Source organism: Lonchura striata, chromosome 1 (genome assembly GCF_050655825.1).
Source record: "Lonchura striata isolate lonStrDom1 chromosome 1, ASM5065582v1, whole genome shotgun sequence".
Lineage (NCBI taxonomy): Eukaryota > Metazoa > Chordata > Aves > Passeriformes > Estrildidae > Lonchura > Lonchura striata.
Window position 1 is genome coordinate 9,860,550 of NC_140703.1, and position 16,531 is coordinate 9,877,080.

A 16,531-nucleotide genomic window follows, 5' to 3' on the forward strand; every position below is an offset into this window, starting at 1 on the left:
TCTGTCTGAAATCAATGATAAAGCTTCCATTATCTTAACCTGGTAGAATCAGCCCCCTGACAAATATCTCTTATAATAAGTCAAAGTTCATGAAAAAACTTGGTAGTACAAGAGCAGTAGCAGCTTAAATAGATTTTGTGGTGTATTAGTGACCACTGTGAGAGAACAGCAGGTATGAAACATGCATTAGTCTGTACAATACTTGCTCTGGAAACAGCACTTGCTACACAAGATGAAATTTGATAATTGGCCTCCTCGGCAGATCAACAAGCTGGGCATTAAAATAATCTAGCCTAGGGAACATAAAAGCATGGGTGAGCAATAAGCAAAGCACATTTAGTTCAACTAATAGTAAGAAGCCTTAATCTTTTGACTGCAACACTGAAAGAAGAGCTTGCAATAATAAAACATATAGGGTTTTTAGCCAATGAACTTGCATTGAATTTTAAAGCTGGGTTAGAAGTTCAAGAGGGTGTGGGTTGATAGCAAGAGCCAGCCATGAACAGCTCAGGGTTTTTCTCTGATTTTAACTGAAGAAAATTGATGCTTGTAGAGGCTTTTATGCTTACCAGTTTGTCAATATGGTAATAGCATCATCTGAAATTGCTGGTTTGGTTGAAATATCTGTGTCTTGTCAGCATAGAAAAGAAATCCAGGCCAATGCCAGTGACCAACCCTGCTCACAGGCAGCTTCAGATTGCTGAGTAAGAACAGAGCCAGAGTGGACCTACAGAGCACAGTAAAAAAAAATGCTCTGGGAGAAGGACACAAATTATCCTTGAAAATATAATGCAGGTAAATGTTGGATAAATATGATTTAAGCCAATTTAGAACTGTGCCAAGCAGGAAGATAAAGCTCCTCAGGCATTCAAGAAGAACATTAAGATCTAGCAAAATGAGAGGAGCTGGTGTATGAGAGCCTGCCTTTAGGAGAAGGTTACATCTCTGCTGTCCTGCTGAATATTTTACGTAGCGGAAACCCCACCCAAAATATAGAATCCATTTCCATACTCACTGAAGTCAAAAGCAAATCCTTATGTCTTTTGGTGATGCTGATTTCTGGGGATGTAAAATAACACAGAAATTCTTAGAGGGATTTTATGTTTCCTGTTGTGTATCAACTTATAACAAACAGAATTATTGCACTGAGTGGCAATTCTTGCTTTCTTCTAGATTCGAGCAACTGAATAATGCTATTGCTACTCTTTTTTCATTTAGCCCAGAAGAGACAATAAAAAGATGATTAAACCTAATTCTAGGATGACAGGTTCTGCAAATCATTATTTTTTAAATAAATGTTTGAGAATTTAGGAACAAAATTCAGTAGGTTACTTTTTATTTTCTGATGTAGATTTTCTTTCTACCAGAAGCATTCTAGCAGGATCAGAAAGTATCAGTGAAAATGTTCAGTGCTATTTCTTCACTTCTCAGAGAAGTGATAGGGGAAAGAAAGAATGAAAACTCAAAAGAGAACAGCTGTTCAATCAGAGGAAAAGTATTCTCATTTGGAGTGTCTGGGCCATATAAATTATCCTAAAAACAATAATTAAAAATTTTTAAAAAGGGGGTATTTTTGGATATCAAGGTGGGAACTGGAAAAAACCTGATGAGTCATAGAAAACAAAATTATGTGTCTTCATGTCATGATTTACACTGTGTTTTGCTCATAAATCCAAGTACAGCTTATTACTGGAATTGCAGTATATCTCTTATACTGGGAAAGAATTTCAGTAGAGAATAGTGAGAATCATAACACAGTAAATTGTTTATATCTTTTCTTTTTCTTTTTAGAAAGGATATGGACAAAATCTATTTACAATTGAAGTAATAACTCTGGAAAGCACATGAAACTATTTGTTTCAAAAATCCAAGAACTTATCTGATCTGTTGTGTCATTTATTATCTTCCTGTAAGCATCCATACAAGTCACATTAATCAGACAGCGTGAGTGGAAAATTACAAATAACTGGTATATAAAGTGACTTGGGAGAGGTGAAAAAATATTTATGGACTTAACTTTTTTTTTTTGCTGTTGCAACCTGGCCAATTTCACTGCTTAATAATTATTTGTTAAATAATTGTAACTAGTGATCACCTTTTCAGGAGTTTAGATCTGCTCTAGGCAAGCCACACAGACGATTTTTTTTTCAAACAACTTTTTTTGTTTCTGCTGGTAGACAATGGGCCAGGCCATTGAAATAAGAGTTATTAGGGATGTGGAACATAACATGTGTTAGGAACTGCCTGCAACAAGCAATGTGAGCCCTTACCCTTATATTAAGAAAGTTAAGAATAGTATGATGTACCAAGAGTTTCAGTATGGTTTACAATAAAGAAGGGATTTTAGGGGATGGAATAATTTTGAAAGAAGTTTTTCAGAAAAACATGGATCCATTTGCATTTTATATAAGATTACAGTATTCTGCTTAAATAAAATAACAAAACAAAACAAAAGGTGGGCATGGGCACAGCAAGTTAGACAAAATTCAGCAGGTCAAAGTCTTGTTTCCAAACCAAATAAATATGAAACAGAATGTTCAAATTATTAAAAAAATGCAGTTATCTTCTCTACTTAGGCTTTTATTTTTTAAGTAGTTGTTTTGGCCACAAATGCAGCAAAATGGATATGGTTAAAATTAAGAATATAACCCAGATATTCTGTGCTAAGTCATCAAAACCCAGAATGAATGTTCTTCTCCACAGAAAATACTTCCACCTTTTTTTTTTTTTAATCATATATCAAACAAGAAAAAAGAGATGCAATTATTCCAAAATTAGAATTACATATATAGAAACAGGGCATAGTATCTGCTGTTTATATATGGCAGTATCCTCACATTCCCACTCCTTTTAAAGCAAGGGCAGGCTTGGCTAGGCAGCTCTCTAAAATATATGCAAAAAGTGGGAAGGGAAATTCCCCAGGTCTGTGAGGGGATGTAACTTATGTGACCAGAGCTTTTGCTTTGTGGTTTATGGTGACTTGAGTCCCTCCTGTGCCTCTGACAGTTTTATGTCAGATCTAAACTGCTGGTGTGATGATCAACAGTAGCAAAGCTGGATTTGTTATATACCTAATATTTAGTGGAGCTAATGTCTCCTAATAAAACCTAGATATTTGTATGCTAATAAAAATATGCAACAATATATAGCTGGATCAGTTATAAAAGCACAGCTAATATGATTCTAATAAACTCTTCATGTAAAATACAATCGAGCAGAAACTTATCTAACATTTCGTGGCCCAGTGATTTGAGTTCTTTAAGTTTTTTGATACACAATTTAAATTGATTTTCTCATTAAGCATCTGTATGTAAACAGAAACACTAATTAATCACTTGTGACTAAATTTGTGATGTTAGGTAGATAAGCAACAATTTTTTTGAGAATATTTCATCCTCGGAACTGGAACCATGTTTTCAAAACAGTCTCCATTTAGGTACCTAGAGATAAAAGCCAAATTTTCTTCATTATTTCTTAGCTGTATATAAGCTAATACGTGGGAACGAAAACAGATTCAATAAAAATACATGAGATGCACAGTTTAGCTTAGCACAGCAGTTTCCTGTACTTGAGTCAGAGCACCTAGTATCATTTTTACTAAAGAATATTATTGTAATTTTAATACTTAATTAAAGTGTTCATATATTTTAAAATGTTTGTCCAGCACCTGTGTTATTTTGAAGGGGAAACGCAGGACACTTAAGCTTTGCTTTTTTAGGTGCTTCCTAATGGTCCTCTCCAGAACTTTATTCATGTGCAGTGTGGTATTGGCTGCCAGATCGTGTGTGTATAATTCGTACGTACTGTTCATTTCATTTTGGAACATACTGTTTCAACAACATGGCTTGTGTCAGCCTGAGAACCATGGCAAAGGGTTACCCAGAGCTCGTGTTAGCCAGCCAGCAAAATGGGGCTGTGAAGCAAAATTGTCACTGAGAGTAACTCCTGAAAGCAGAGGGTGAGAGAGGGCATGATTCTTCAGTCCTCTTTCAATCTCTTGCTGCTGACATGGGGAATTCAGCTTTGTCAGAGAAAAATTCTGAAAGGAAAATGAGTGTTCTGAACAGCTCCAGCTGCATGCCTATAACCTTCTCAGACATTATCTTTGCATACCCCCAAGTAGGAGCAGTGCTTGTGCAGTGCAGTACCTGCTCTGCTGCTGCTTTCTCCTGCCAGTTGATGAGCAGGGACTCCAGCATGGTTATTTTCTGGATGTGCTTTCACACTACCAGGAACGTGACTCATCAGAACAATGTTCTCAGAAATATAATCTTCATGTTTGTGCAAGTGGGATGAAATGGAAGGAAATTCAGGAGTACAGGATGCTCTCTTCTGGATAAAAAAATCCTGGTATTTTGTTCTGGTAAAATAATTAATGTAAGGTAGTCATATCAATTTAGTGCCAGCCCCTTTGACTCTTCTATAAAAGGTGTCAAGTAGTGTTTATTTCCTGCCACTAAATGTAAGACCTGAAGTGTTATTCCTCATTTAGGGTCAAAAACCTGCAGACCTCTACCCCAAAAACACACATGGCAAAGTAAGCCTCACCCTAGCTCGTGCCTCAGAACAGATACAGCGTGCTGGAGGCATGGCCAAAACTCACCAGATGCTGCAAGCATATGATTCCTCCATGAGAGTTTATATGGTACAGCTGTCTTTAAATGTTTCTGTAATTGAAAAGACTCTAGCATCTGGTCCTTTGCTTATTACTCTTAGAATAAATAGTCACGATCTGAAGTCTACTTTTAAATAATGCAAGGAAAAAAAAAAGTTAATTTGAGCTACTAAGGGTACATTCCTCTCAGATGACCTGCTTGGAAGTACTTGTAAAAATGGAAGTAGACTCTGTAATTAAAAAAATGAAAAAAAAAAAAAAATAGGAAGTGGAAAACAACTCCAGTAGGGAATGATAGATGTATGCATGCAAATGCCTTCATAATTTTAAATCTAGATAGATGAAAAAGCACTGGTGTGTAGTTTTTATAACTTTCAGCCATAGAATATCTTACTCTTCCTTTTACACATCATTGTGTCATTCAACTCTACCACCAACAGCTGCAGACTTGCTGCTGTCAGGAGGAAAACAGGAGATGTCCTGTGGTACCCCCCTGCAAGAACCCTTCCCTGGACCAGTTCTTCCCTGATAACACTTGTAAGGCTCCCACTGATTTCAGGTACTCCCAGACAGTACCCCTGAAGAACAGCAGAATTTTGCACCTTACTACTTCAGATTTATGGATGAGCACTGATATATGATGATCATTAATTTAAGCAAACCTCCTTTGAAGTCTTTTATTGAATAAACAGGATTCATCATAATTCCTTTTTTCTTTTTATTTTCTATTTTTTGGTGTGTGTGTGTGTGTGTGTGTCTCCCTAAATTCTGGAATAACTAGGTGATTTAATCCTCTGTGAAGGCACCTTTGGAATGGTGGCTAATCTGACATATTACGTGAATTGAACTAGGCTGAGTCAAGGACAGAATTTCATTATTTGTCTATGTAAGGCTGACAAACTATTTTAGAGGAAGATTTAGTCTGGAAATGCATTTCTGTAAAGCTTCTCGACCACAACCTAAGCCTCTCATATCATGATTGGATGCCATAAAGCAAGGCCTTAATTATTGTGATTGAAAAAGGTAGTTTCAGAGTGGTTAGCTTTTTGAGAGGCTGAGATAACCTTAAATAAAAATCAAAATAAAAGCAACTGTAGTTCTCCCAAGCTCTTCAAAGCACCTTATGTGATTTAAAAATGAGCTAGCATTAGCTTAAAAACGTTTGGGAATAATAAAATAGCATTTGCATTTACTTTTTGATGATAATATGTGTCTTTTTACCATATGGCACACACCAATGTGTTTTGTTTCAGTAAGTTGAAGACAAAGTTTGCTACTGAAGATGAATCCTTGCTTATCTTTTTTAAATGTACTATTGTAATCATCAGAATTATCAAAGATAAGTTGTAGGTACCTCAACATTTATTTAACCATTTTTTAAATGGTCAGACAGATTAATTTTGTTCTTCAAGAATGTTAGAATCATAGTTATATTTTGGTTTTGATAGAAGTTTTCCTAGGTCAAAAATGCATTAGGATATATTTTTTTAAATATATAAAAGAAATGGTTTGCTGATATTACCAAAGTATGACACCAATAGCTCTCCACTAAATGTTTGCTTTTCTGGGAGTGAGTTCTAATGTAAGCTCTATAATAAGTTTCTCCCTTCCAAGACTGATGTAAAGGTAGTTTATGCTTCCTTGTCACAACTGGCCTTCCATTTAACATCATCTTATAGCGATGAATTCCCTTTGAAAAAAAATTGAGCAAAGTGTCCAAAATTTTGTGATGTCTGTAGGACAGTGAAGGTATAGACACCACCCACAGATGGTGGATTGGTACAGCCATGGATGCTCACCTTTTATGTTTGGGGAGTGAGAGTGTGTTTGGGTTTGGTTGAAGAACGTTCAGAAAGGACCAACAAGTTCACATCAGTACTTTCATACTTCTTGAGAGATGGAATTTAGTACGTGATGCATTTTTTTCCTTTACTTGTACAGGGTATTTATTCGGTATATTGTTTGAATTCTCATAGTTAAGTAAACATGGACTAGCGGCACAATTCATTGTGATACAACTATTAAGCAGTGGAAACAACCTACTAAATCTTTATGTTTTATTATTTAATACAGTCTCCGTTGATTGTATCTTCTGAAACTTGTGTCCTCAAGCAACTATATGTTACCAGACAACAATCATTTTAACAAATACTCCACACACACATTTTTTTTTTCTGTTGCTTGTCCAAGATTCCTCATTTTGTAGGTCTCTCATCTACGCAATACATTCCCTAAGGTTAAGAATGAAAGACGTCTCTACTACAGACACTCTTGATTGAAATAGCAGATAAATTGCTGCAGTAATGAGAAAATTTCCTTTTCCCCAGATAACTCAGCTGCTTAGCATTGAAAAAAAATTTGAGATGAAGATTCTTTGTGAAATAAAAAAATTAGGGATAATTTCTTTACGATCAAAATTTGCTCATGAGCCTATAATGGAAAGGAAGAGAAAACCCATTCTTTTCATGGAAGTACAAGTAGGCTATATTATGAGACTTATGCTCTTAAAAAAAGGGACTTGTATAAACACTGTGACATGCAATGGCTTTAGAAAATGCTGCTGCATGTCTGGAAGAAAGTGGTTAAAAACACATGATGAAGTTAACCTAAATCTTTCATTGGCTTAAAAAAATAGGTCAAGTAATACATTACTAGCTCCACTCTAAGCCTGTACACAATCTGTACATTCCAAAGTGAGAGGTTTTATTTAACATTCCTACATCTACTTTCATTCATGTTATCACTCAGTTAAAATACTTAGCTTTTCATAAATGTGACTCCCTTTCGCTTTCTTTAAAGTGGAAATTCCTGTGCTCTTTAATATTAGTCTCCCACTAAAAAGACGCTTGAATAGATCATTTATTTTACCTGAGTTTTAAAACTAAAAGGTGGGCATGTGTTAATGCAGTAATTACCATGCAGTTTATATGTGACTTGCAAACAAATTTGTTTCTCTTTAGTCAGTCTTTGACTTGTAGAAGTGAAGTATCATGAAGTATTCTGTAAAGCGTTTGGCAGACAGTGTGCGACACGGCGAGACGTTTGTTAAACACAGGCACACAGGAGGTGTGATGAAGGTCGCATGCACTTTGTAGCTTCGTTTGTACAGCCAAGCTCAGCCTGTATCTCTGCGTACTCTCTTTGGTGGCAGCAAAGTCTAAAGAACAACTTGACATTCCGTGCAATTTCTGACAGCAGAGCTTTGGGGGACGTCGCCTAGCAAAATATAGGGCTGACTCTTCTTGGGAAGCACTGCTCTGCTCCGGGTTGGTTTATTATTATTATTATTATTTTTTCCCTCCTAAACTGCATTTATTTGCCACGTGGCTTTAATGAGCCGCTGTGCCCCCCCGTCCTCCTTCCCCGCGGCACAGGGAGCGCCGGGCAGGGATGCTCGCCGCTCCCGGTGCCCTGGGAGAAGGAGATGCGCCGGGAAGCGGGGCAGCGCCACCCCGGAGCAGCCGCAGGTGCCGGGGCCGCTGCCGGGAGCATCCCGGCTTTTCCTTCAAAATAGCGTAGTAACAACAACAACAATAATGATAATGATAATAATAGCACTGAACTTTCTAGCCCGTGGTTTTTTTTTCGGAGGAAAGGCTGAAAACTTAAGCTGTAAACTGACAAGTACTAGTAGCACGAATAGCGCCCTCCCCCCCTATTATTCCAAAGCAGCCGAAGGGGGAAAGGAAAAAGAAAAATAAAAAAAGGGAAAAAAATAAAGTGTTATTTATAAGCCACTGCCGTTTTCATCCGATACGGGTCCTCCGGTGCTGTCGCTCGTGAGTTTCCCGGAGGCTCTGCGATCTCAGTCAGGTTAATTAGAGGGGGCAGGAGGGGCTGGGATTCGCGTACGTGCGGGCGGCCGCCCTGCCCTGCCCTCGCCGCGGCGGGCGGGGCGGGGGGCGCATCCCTGCGTGCCCGCATCCCGCCCCGCCTCCTGCCGGAGGTTACCAAAGGGTTAAGAAACTTGGCTGGAGAGATGAATGGCGCGGCGCGGGGAGGGGCCGGGCTGCGCCGCGGCGGGCGAGGTGGAAGGCGGAGAGGGAGGATCGCGGCTGCGGGTTAGGCTTTGAAAGTCAGCCTCGCAGGCATTGCAGCAGAGCCCCGAGCCGCGGAGAGCAGCGCAGCGGAGCTCGGCTCGCCCCGTATGTGCGCGGGGATGCGCGGGGCGGGGGGGACGCGCGGGGCCGGGGGTGGCGGGAGGCGGCGCGTCCTGCCCTGCCCGGCCCCGTCCTGTCCTCCGGCCGCGGGGACCCGGCTGGGCGCTCGGCTCCGGCAGCCGCCGCTCCCCGGGGCTCAGCGCCGGGACCGGCCGCGGCAGCAGGGCGGCGTGCGCGGCGGCTGCGGCCGGAGCGGCTCCGGGGGCTCGGGCGGCCCGGCCGGGAGGAGCCGCGGCGGCCGCGGGGTGAGCGCGGCGCTGTTCCGCCGGGGAAATGGCCGAGCGGGGCCGGGCCGGGCCGGGGCCGCGCTACCGGGGAACAATGCCGGGGGGAGCCCGGCGCGGCGGCGGCGCCCGCGGTGCGGGCGGAAAGTTTGCCCGGCCGCGGTGGGTTTGGGGGAGCCGCCGGAACGGAAAAGTTACTATTCCGCCCCCCCACCGGGACCCGCGGCGAGCGCACGGCCGGGCCCCTTCGGCGGGGACCCGCGCCGCCCCGCCCGGTGCGAGCGGCGGGCGGGCGGGCGCTCGGAGCGCGGCTGCGGCGGGCGGGCGGGCTCGCTCCGGGGCTGCGGGCAAGGCCACGCCGCCCCGCCGCCTCCCGGCGCTGGCGCTGCCCGCCCGCCGCCACCTGCGGGCCCGCCGCCAGCCCGGGGCCGGCCCCGCGCGGCGCGGCTCCCTGCGCCCCCCAAAGATGCCTTCTCATCGCTTCGGGCTCCTTAGGGACGTCGCTGTTTCCCTTCTAGACTAAAGGTTACTTTTCCAGACGTGGTGGTTCTTTTTTTTTTTTTTTTTTGGTGTGTCCCCGAAGCCCTCTAAAGGTGAATTTTAATTTTTTTTTCTTCCTGCCACTGCCACCCTTCGTTTTTCCCTGCAGAACGTGTTGTTTGAGGCTTTTCGTTCTAAGTGTCAGCGGGTGATTAAGTTGGGAGGTAGTGAGACCTAAGGAAACGTAGTGTAGGCAAAACGGGGGCAGCGTTGTAGCGAGCAGACAGCCTTGTGTCTGTGCTGCACCTTTCTTCTTCTCTCTTGTGTATTCCTGGGGATTTACTGGGCTTTTAATTTAAAGAAGGATTCAGATAAAATAGCTTGACACATGTTGGAGGTGTTGGGAAAAAACAGCAGGATTTCTGGCTTTGGGATTATGTTGTTGTTAAGAAGGCTGAAGTGGAAGTTGTCCTCTTTTGCCTCATCTCTCTGGAATCTGGCGACTATATTATTCCTTGTTTTATTTTGAGGGGACCTGCTGCAGTGTCAGACAGCTCGCAGGCTGATTAGAATTTAACTGAGTCATGGCACTATAAATGCTCAGAGATACGGTAAAGCTTTATTTAACAAAGAGTGTGAATCCAATCTGTGAAGATCTATGGGGAGGAAGCAGTCACTTGTGGAAAGGAGGTGGTGTATTCCTGAGCGAGTAGGGAACATTTTCTTTAATACACAAATGCGATTTACTGCTTCTAGGGCTGACTGAACACATGAGAGAGTGACACATTAAGATGCCAGATGACAAAAGCTCTCTGAGCTGAGGATATCTTGTGGTTGGGATCAGATTTTAATGGTATCTGAGTAATTCTGCTCCATGGGTATCAGTAGCTAACATCTTGGAAGGCACAAGTTCTCATCGAGAACAGTGTTCAGGCAGCTTTGGGGTTTTCGCTATCTGAGGCAGCTGTTTTCCCAAACTTGTGGTAAGAAGTTTGACTTGTTCTGTCGGTGGTCTCCTGAGATAGAGTTGACATGGACTCGGAAGGAAGACTGAGTTGATCATGAGTGAAATGCGAATGTGAGGGTGTTTGTGTTCTGTGAGTTCCATGGAGGAGGTAAGGAGTAGTGACTGCATGTTTTGGGCAGGGTGAAATCTGACCTGCTGTTAGACTGGCCTATGCTTCTGGGTTACCTCATGAGCAAGAGCTATCAATGGCTTTCAGGTTTTGTAGGCCATGCATGCGCAGAATGCAACATGCAGTCAAAAGCCAAACCATGCTGGATTGAGGTTTTTGGGTTTTTTTCCCTTTTAGTCTTTTGGCAGAAAATTGCAGATGGAAAGATGCTCTTCTTCTCTGCTTCCCATGCTTGTTTCTTTTTCTAAAGTGAAAGGTGTGCTAAGCAAAATTTATTATAGTCATAAAAACTATGTTGATAAAGAAGTAAAAGTAAATAATGCTTTTATATTGTAAACTTAAAAGGGTGATCTAATCACTGGCTGTATCACCTGCAGTGTTTGATAGTTGTGTTTGGGGTAAATCTGTTCTGTAAAAGGCATGAAGACATTTTTTTAAGTGATTCAGTTAATTCAAACATGAATTAACTTTATAATGCTCGTATTTGCCTGTAGTTTTGCTTATTGCAGGGATTGCTTAAAAGAATTGACAGAGTCCTGCTTGCTTAAAACTTATTTTGTCTCTTCAGAGCTAACTTTATTTTTCAGGCTTTGAGCATTGGCAGAAAGTTCATATAGTGCCAGCTTTATTATCATAAGCAGTGAGAGCACTGTTAATTCTACCAGCGACAGTGCGGGACATGACTACAATAAAAGAGAAAACCTGTTTTGCATTGAGCCCAGCACATGTATAAACTTGCCCAAGGCATTTCCCCAGGTCAGCTGTCCTGCTCTAGGGCTGTGCTAAAGACCATTAAGACCATAAGATCTTTGAATTATTATTTTAGAATAGCTCTTCAGAGCTCGCCTGTACTTCAAACCCCAGAAGTCTTGTGGTTGTGTTTCTTTTTCCTGTGTGTGAATGTACAGGGAATGGAAGGAATCCAGAAGAGAGCCTGGGGAAGTGTGGGGTTCCCAGCTGGGTGCTTGGTTTTGGGGGAACAAACCCCTTTTTCAGGGGGGGCTTTGGTGGCCGCCCTCCCATGTGTGGGGCCTGTGGTAGGGCAGGGATCATCTCCCACGTGCTGAGTGATGGGTTAGGTGGTGAGCAGGTGGCAGGGTTAATAGGATAGCTATCCTAAAATACCCTTTTGGGACAAGAAGTGTAAATTTTGAAGTATAAATCATTGCTGCTCAGGAGCAGGCAGTGACAAACAAGCAGAAAGGTACACAGGTAGGGAATGAAGCCTGAGCAAGAGGAGAAGGTGTGAAAGAATATGCATAAATGTACAAAAAAAGAGAAAGCATAAATTTGACAGTCTGTCTAAACAGTCTTGAACTAAAGACAAAAAGGTTAATGGTAACAGCATTTGTGGTTTGCTCTTTCTTCCTGCCAGCAGGCCAAAACGATAAGAACAGTAACTCTGAGCTGGCCTGCAGCAGCAAACAGGGGGAGAGCTGGGGGAAGGTGTTTAGCAGGGTTGTGGCATTGCTTTTCCACATTCTGGTGTTAAGGATTCACTGGTTGCATTAGAAAAGACTGAATTAGAGAACAGCATGCAAGGGTTGGCACCCAGTCCTTCTGGGTGAACATCTGGGATCATGTGAAAACTCATGTGCTTCCCAGTGGGAAGATATTCCTTGGGAAAAGTGGGCAGAGGGACTCTTTTGGTCAAGATGAATGCCTGCTCTTTAGGGTTTCCGGATTATTTATTTCAAATACTTGGAAATGCTTGCAGACCTATTTAGCACTTGAAAGAATTAATTTGGTAATTTATTTGGCTGTCTGTTGCAGGTCACTTGGCTTGATGGTTGAAGAAGGAGAATAGAAACTAAAACTCACGTAAATAAATATTCATGTGTAGAAAGGAGAAGAAGCAGTTGCTAGACATCATAGCTTGGGTCAAACCCCTCCTAGCATAGTCTTCTCATACTTAAATTGTTATTGGAGTTCATTGCTCTTGTTTAATTGCCTGTCTTGAGTGAAATTCTGTTTTCATACTACTTATTTCTAAAATGCCTTCAGCAGAGGAAAACCAATGTTGCTTGTAGACAAACTCAGATTAAAAGCAGAAGCTACAAATCTTCTGTTTTAGTCACTGGTTTCTAGGACTGTGAGTTTAAAGTAGGAGAGAAACTCGGTGTTGGGAAAGATTTTTGAGGGGATGATCTTCCTCCTCTCAAGAGAGGAAATTGTGAGGGAGTCCTTGTGAAGAGATCAGGTGCTAGATGTAAAATGTGTTCCAGTCCTGGGTCAAAGTGTCATTTGAAAATAAACAAGGGAGTATTTAATTTTCCCCAAAAAAATAGTCCATGAAGTTCTGTATTGAAATGTAGCCAAGCAGCAAGTCTTGCTCACAGATGAACTGTATTTTTGTTCTCATTGGTTGGTATTGTTGTTCTGATTTTTTTTCCATGCCAGACTTTTAAGGCTCATATCTACCTGCTTTCTGCTTCTTCTCTGTGCCCCATCCCACTGTAAAAAGAGATAGGGAAGTGAACTGAAAAGGCCTTTTCAGTGATGTCAAAAGCAAGGCTTGCCTCAGATGTAAAAAGAAATGACAGTTCTTGCCCCAGGAAATGGCCTTGTTGGTGGTGTTCATGTTATCGCCTATCCTGCATTTGGTAGTCCATAAAACAAAACAAATCAACATTCCAAAAACCATAATGTGTGTAAAGCAAGTGGTTCAGATAAAAAGAGTTTGGGAATAAAATATTTCTCTGGAAAAGTTTTTTATTTCTTCTCAATTTTTGAAACATACTGAAGGAATATGGTATTTTTACCAGAAAGAGCAAAATCTGTTGTTGGCTTTTCGCTGAACTCCCATAAACCTTTTGTAGTTACTTGGAACAATAAAAAAAAAAAAAAAAAAAAATCTGTTGAATACTGACCTAAAGGAAATCCCATCTATACATTGAACCTTGATGGCAATACTCTATGGAGTGCATTTTTATTTCTTATTCTGTGTTTTTCCCTATTACATTGCAATCTCTCTTCACTTGGAAGTAGGCATGATTAAATTCACCCACTTTTTAGTGTTGAAAAACATTTTATCTACGTCTATAGCATAGAGCAGTAATAGTGAAATTAACTATTTTTCTCAAATTCAGGTGGCTTGTTATTTATCATGCTGATTTCTTCTGCTCTTTGGGACCTCTTGTCCTGTTTATTATTGTCTAAAAGAGATTCCACATCCATCTTATTTTCCTTTTCAGTAAAATGGAGTTGAGAAGGCTTTGAACTGTGTTTACTGTTTGTAAGCACCTTTGTCACTGTACATGTAATTTCTCTGTTAGTTTTTACTGTGATGGTAGATAATTTTTTCCCCTCCTAACTGAATACAGATTTTGAGGATTGTGCCCCTTCTATGGTGCAGCTTACCTTTTCATTTTGTGATGTATATGGAAGAAGGATTTAAAATAGTGTCTTCATGTAGTGTTCCAGGGTATTTACTTATTTTTCAGCTTAATTTGCTCTATTGCTGGGCATCTTTTGTTAGGTCTTGGTGCTGGCAGTAGTCCAGCATGCTGCTGTTATTTCATATCCCTGAAAGCTTTAAATAGGTGTTTTCTTGGGTGATGACCCACTGGTCAACACCTGTATCCTTTTCCCCAGTTATCAAGCACATTGCAGTGGTAAGAGTTAGATGTTTCCTCTAATCTGGCTTGGACCCAAGTGGTTTTGTGGAAGATGAAATGCACGGATGTACCCCCAGCACACACACTTCCCACTCTTCCCCCTCTGTCCTACCCACCTGTGGGGTCCTCAGTGCTAGAGAAATTCTGTGATCAAAAGTTTTTGTATGCATTTTTTGTGGGAATAGAGGCTAAAGTTGTTGAAATAAGGAGAGGAACTCTCCCATTGCCAAGTAGAAGCAGGGAGGGGAAAGTTCAGCTAAGTGGTGGGGAAAGTCTCTTTTTTAAAACTTTTTTAAACTCTATTTTATTGTATTTAAAGCTGACTCTATGCATAATAAGATTGCTGCTTTGGTGGTAACTCGAAGGCCTTTAATACTGAGGCTTGTCACAAAAACAAAGCTGAAATAGTAGAAATAAGAGTGATCTGGGCAAGCTCTAAGTTTGCAACCTTTAGCAGAATTTCACTTAATAATGGACAAATGCTGAGAAGAACTTTTAGGGTTGGGATTGTAATGGATAGATGGATAGCATTCTCAAAATAAAATAGTGTTATATACTATTCTTAAATCTCTGAAAAGCAAGTATTTCTTCTACTTGGTTTAATTTTTTTGTTACTAATTTTGTTGCATTTTACATTGCACTCACCTGTTATAGTATACTCTTGTCTTTTCCTTGTGTATATGTAAATTAATAGAGGCTCTTTAGAAACTGATTTTGATGTTCATGGGTGCAGGTTTGAAGTGTTAAGCAGTAACCACTACATAGGAAGGAGGGCTTTCATGTCACAGCTGTTTTTTGAATGAAAGGAAGGAAAAGAGGATTCTGGCTTAGAGTTGAATGTGGATTTTGTTCTTGCAGAATAATGTCCCTTAGTGCAAGTCCAGACAACATGAGTTGTTTCTACTAGTTTTAGTCATGGTTCTGTCTGGAAGGTTTTGATTTCTGAAGTTTGGAACTACATTTTTCTTCTGATATAAAAATATTACTTGCAGTTTGTACTAAACAAAATAAAGCATTGCTTTCTGTTACACCAACAGTAAGAAAGTAGATCAAGGCACATTAGGTAGGAAGGAACGATTTGTAGATTTTCATAGGGTGATTTCTGCTGTTCTTTTCAGATCAAGCATGAAATTTTTGAGGAAGAAAATTAATGCATCCTTGGACTCCTGAAGGAAGAGCTTTCCTAATGGAACCACATTCAAGGTAAATCATTTGTTTGGGTTGTTTACCTTGTCTCCTTGGTTTGGGGTTTGTTCTTTGTCTTGCCAAAGCTGTCAGACAGCTGTGTGCCATGTATAAGCCTTTTAGGATTATAATATGTTTTGAAGTGATAAATGTTGAAGTTAATCCCTCTCATTTACTGTAAGAGTTGTTTTTTTTTTTCTATATGTGTGCTGATTAAAGAAAAATAAGTATTTTTGTAATGTCTGAACTTTTTCTATGTAATTTGCTGTTAAGTTCTGAAGATTTAGCCCACTTGTTTGGGAGGTAGCTGAATAGTGAAGAACTTGATGTACATGTAATTTCAGAGCGAAAGAGAAGATTAAATAACACTTACTGTGTTTCCATCTCTGTTATTTTTTAAATAAAACAGATCCAAATTGAGCTTGTGTGGCAAGGGACTGTCACAGTAAAATTATTATTAGATATTACATTACCATGGCTTGTAGACATTTAGCATCGCTGTCATTTTGTTTGGATCTGCTCCCTTGGTTCCCATTTCCTAAATCCTATTTTTCTTTGATACCAGGGAATAATTCCCTGAGTGTTGTCCAGTGATTGCTTATGTATATGGACTTTGGGTTGTTGAGTCATTTTATTCACTTGAGTAGCCCCACTGTCCTCGGTGGGCCTACATGCGTGCCTAAGAACTTGAGAATGCTGATGAGCATAAAGAATACAATTTGGGCATGTAATGGTTGACAAGCAGTTGTTGTTTTGTTTCTTGTCTCTCTTAGGACTCATTTGCATTGCCTCCAGTGGCAACTTTTGTGAGCATTAGTAGGGAAGGTCTAGAAGCTGGAGGCAGTCATACCAAATCCCAGCCTGCAGAGCTTTCTCATATCCATTGTAATGACACAGATTGCAGATGCAGGGATATATTTTTCTCTTATTTTAAATAAATCCATGCGTTGCTTGACTTTACTCAAATACAACATTGGTGTAGTGCTGTTTGAGCATCTCCAACACAATAGAATATAGCCAAGTGAAATTATTAGAAAATATATACATTGTAGGGATTTGGACTTAATCAGAATCAGTGCTTTGGAAATAACCAGAAACTGAGATTAGAAATCCA

The 16,531-nt window shown here is 40.7% G+C and overlaps 1 protein-coding gene across 14 annotated transcripts in view; it reads left to right on the forward strand.

Annotated features, from left to right (window-relative positions):
- Positions 1-16,531, forward strand: part of NRIP1 (nuclear receptor interacting protein 1) — a 140,801-nt gene that overhangs the window by 59,434 nt on the left and 64,836 nt on the right. For 6 of the 14 annotated variants that reach the window (XM_085593923.1, XM_085594040.1, XM_085594084.1 and 3 more), the window contains exons 1-2: positions 8,623-8,760; positions 15,351-15,435. The gene's annotated coding sequence lies outside the window, so the exon portion shown is untranslated. Of the gene's footprint in view, positions 1-8,622; positions 8,761-8,974; positions 9,021-9,414; positions 9,593-15,350; positions 15,436-16,531 lie in introns of those variants that run through there. The other 8 variants (XM_085593724.1, XM_085593668.1, XM_085594144.1 and 5 more) reach the window with 4 other exon arrangements.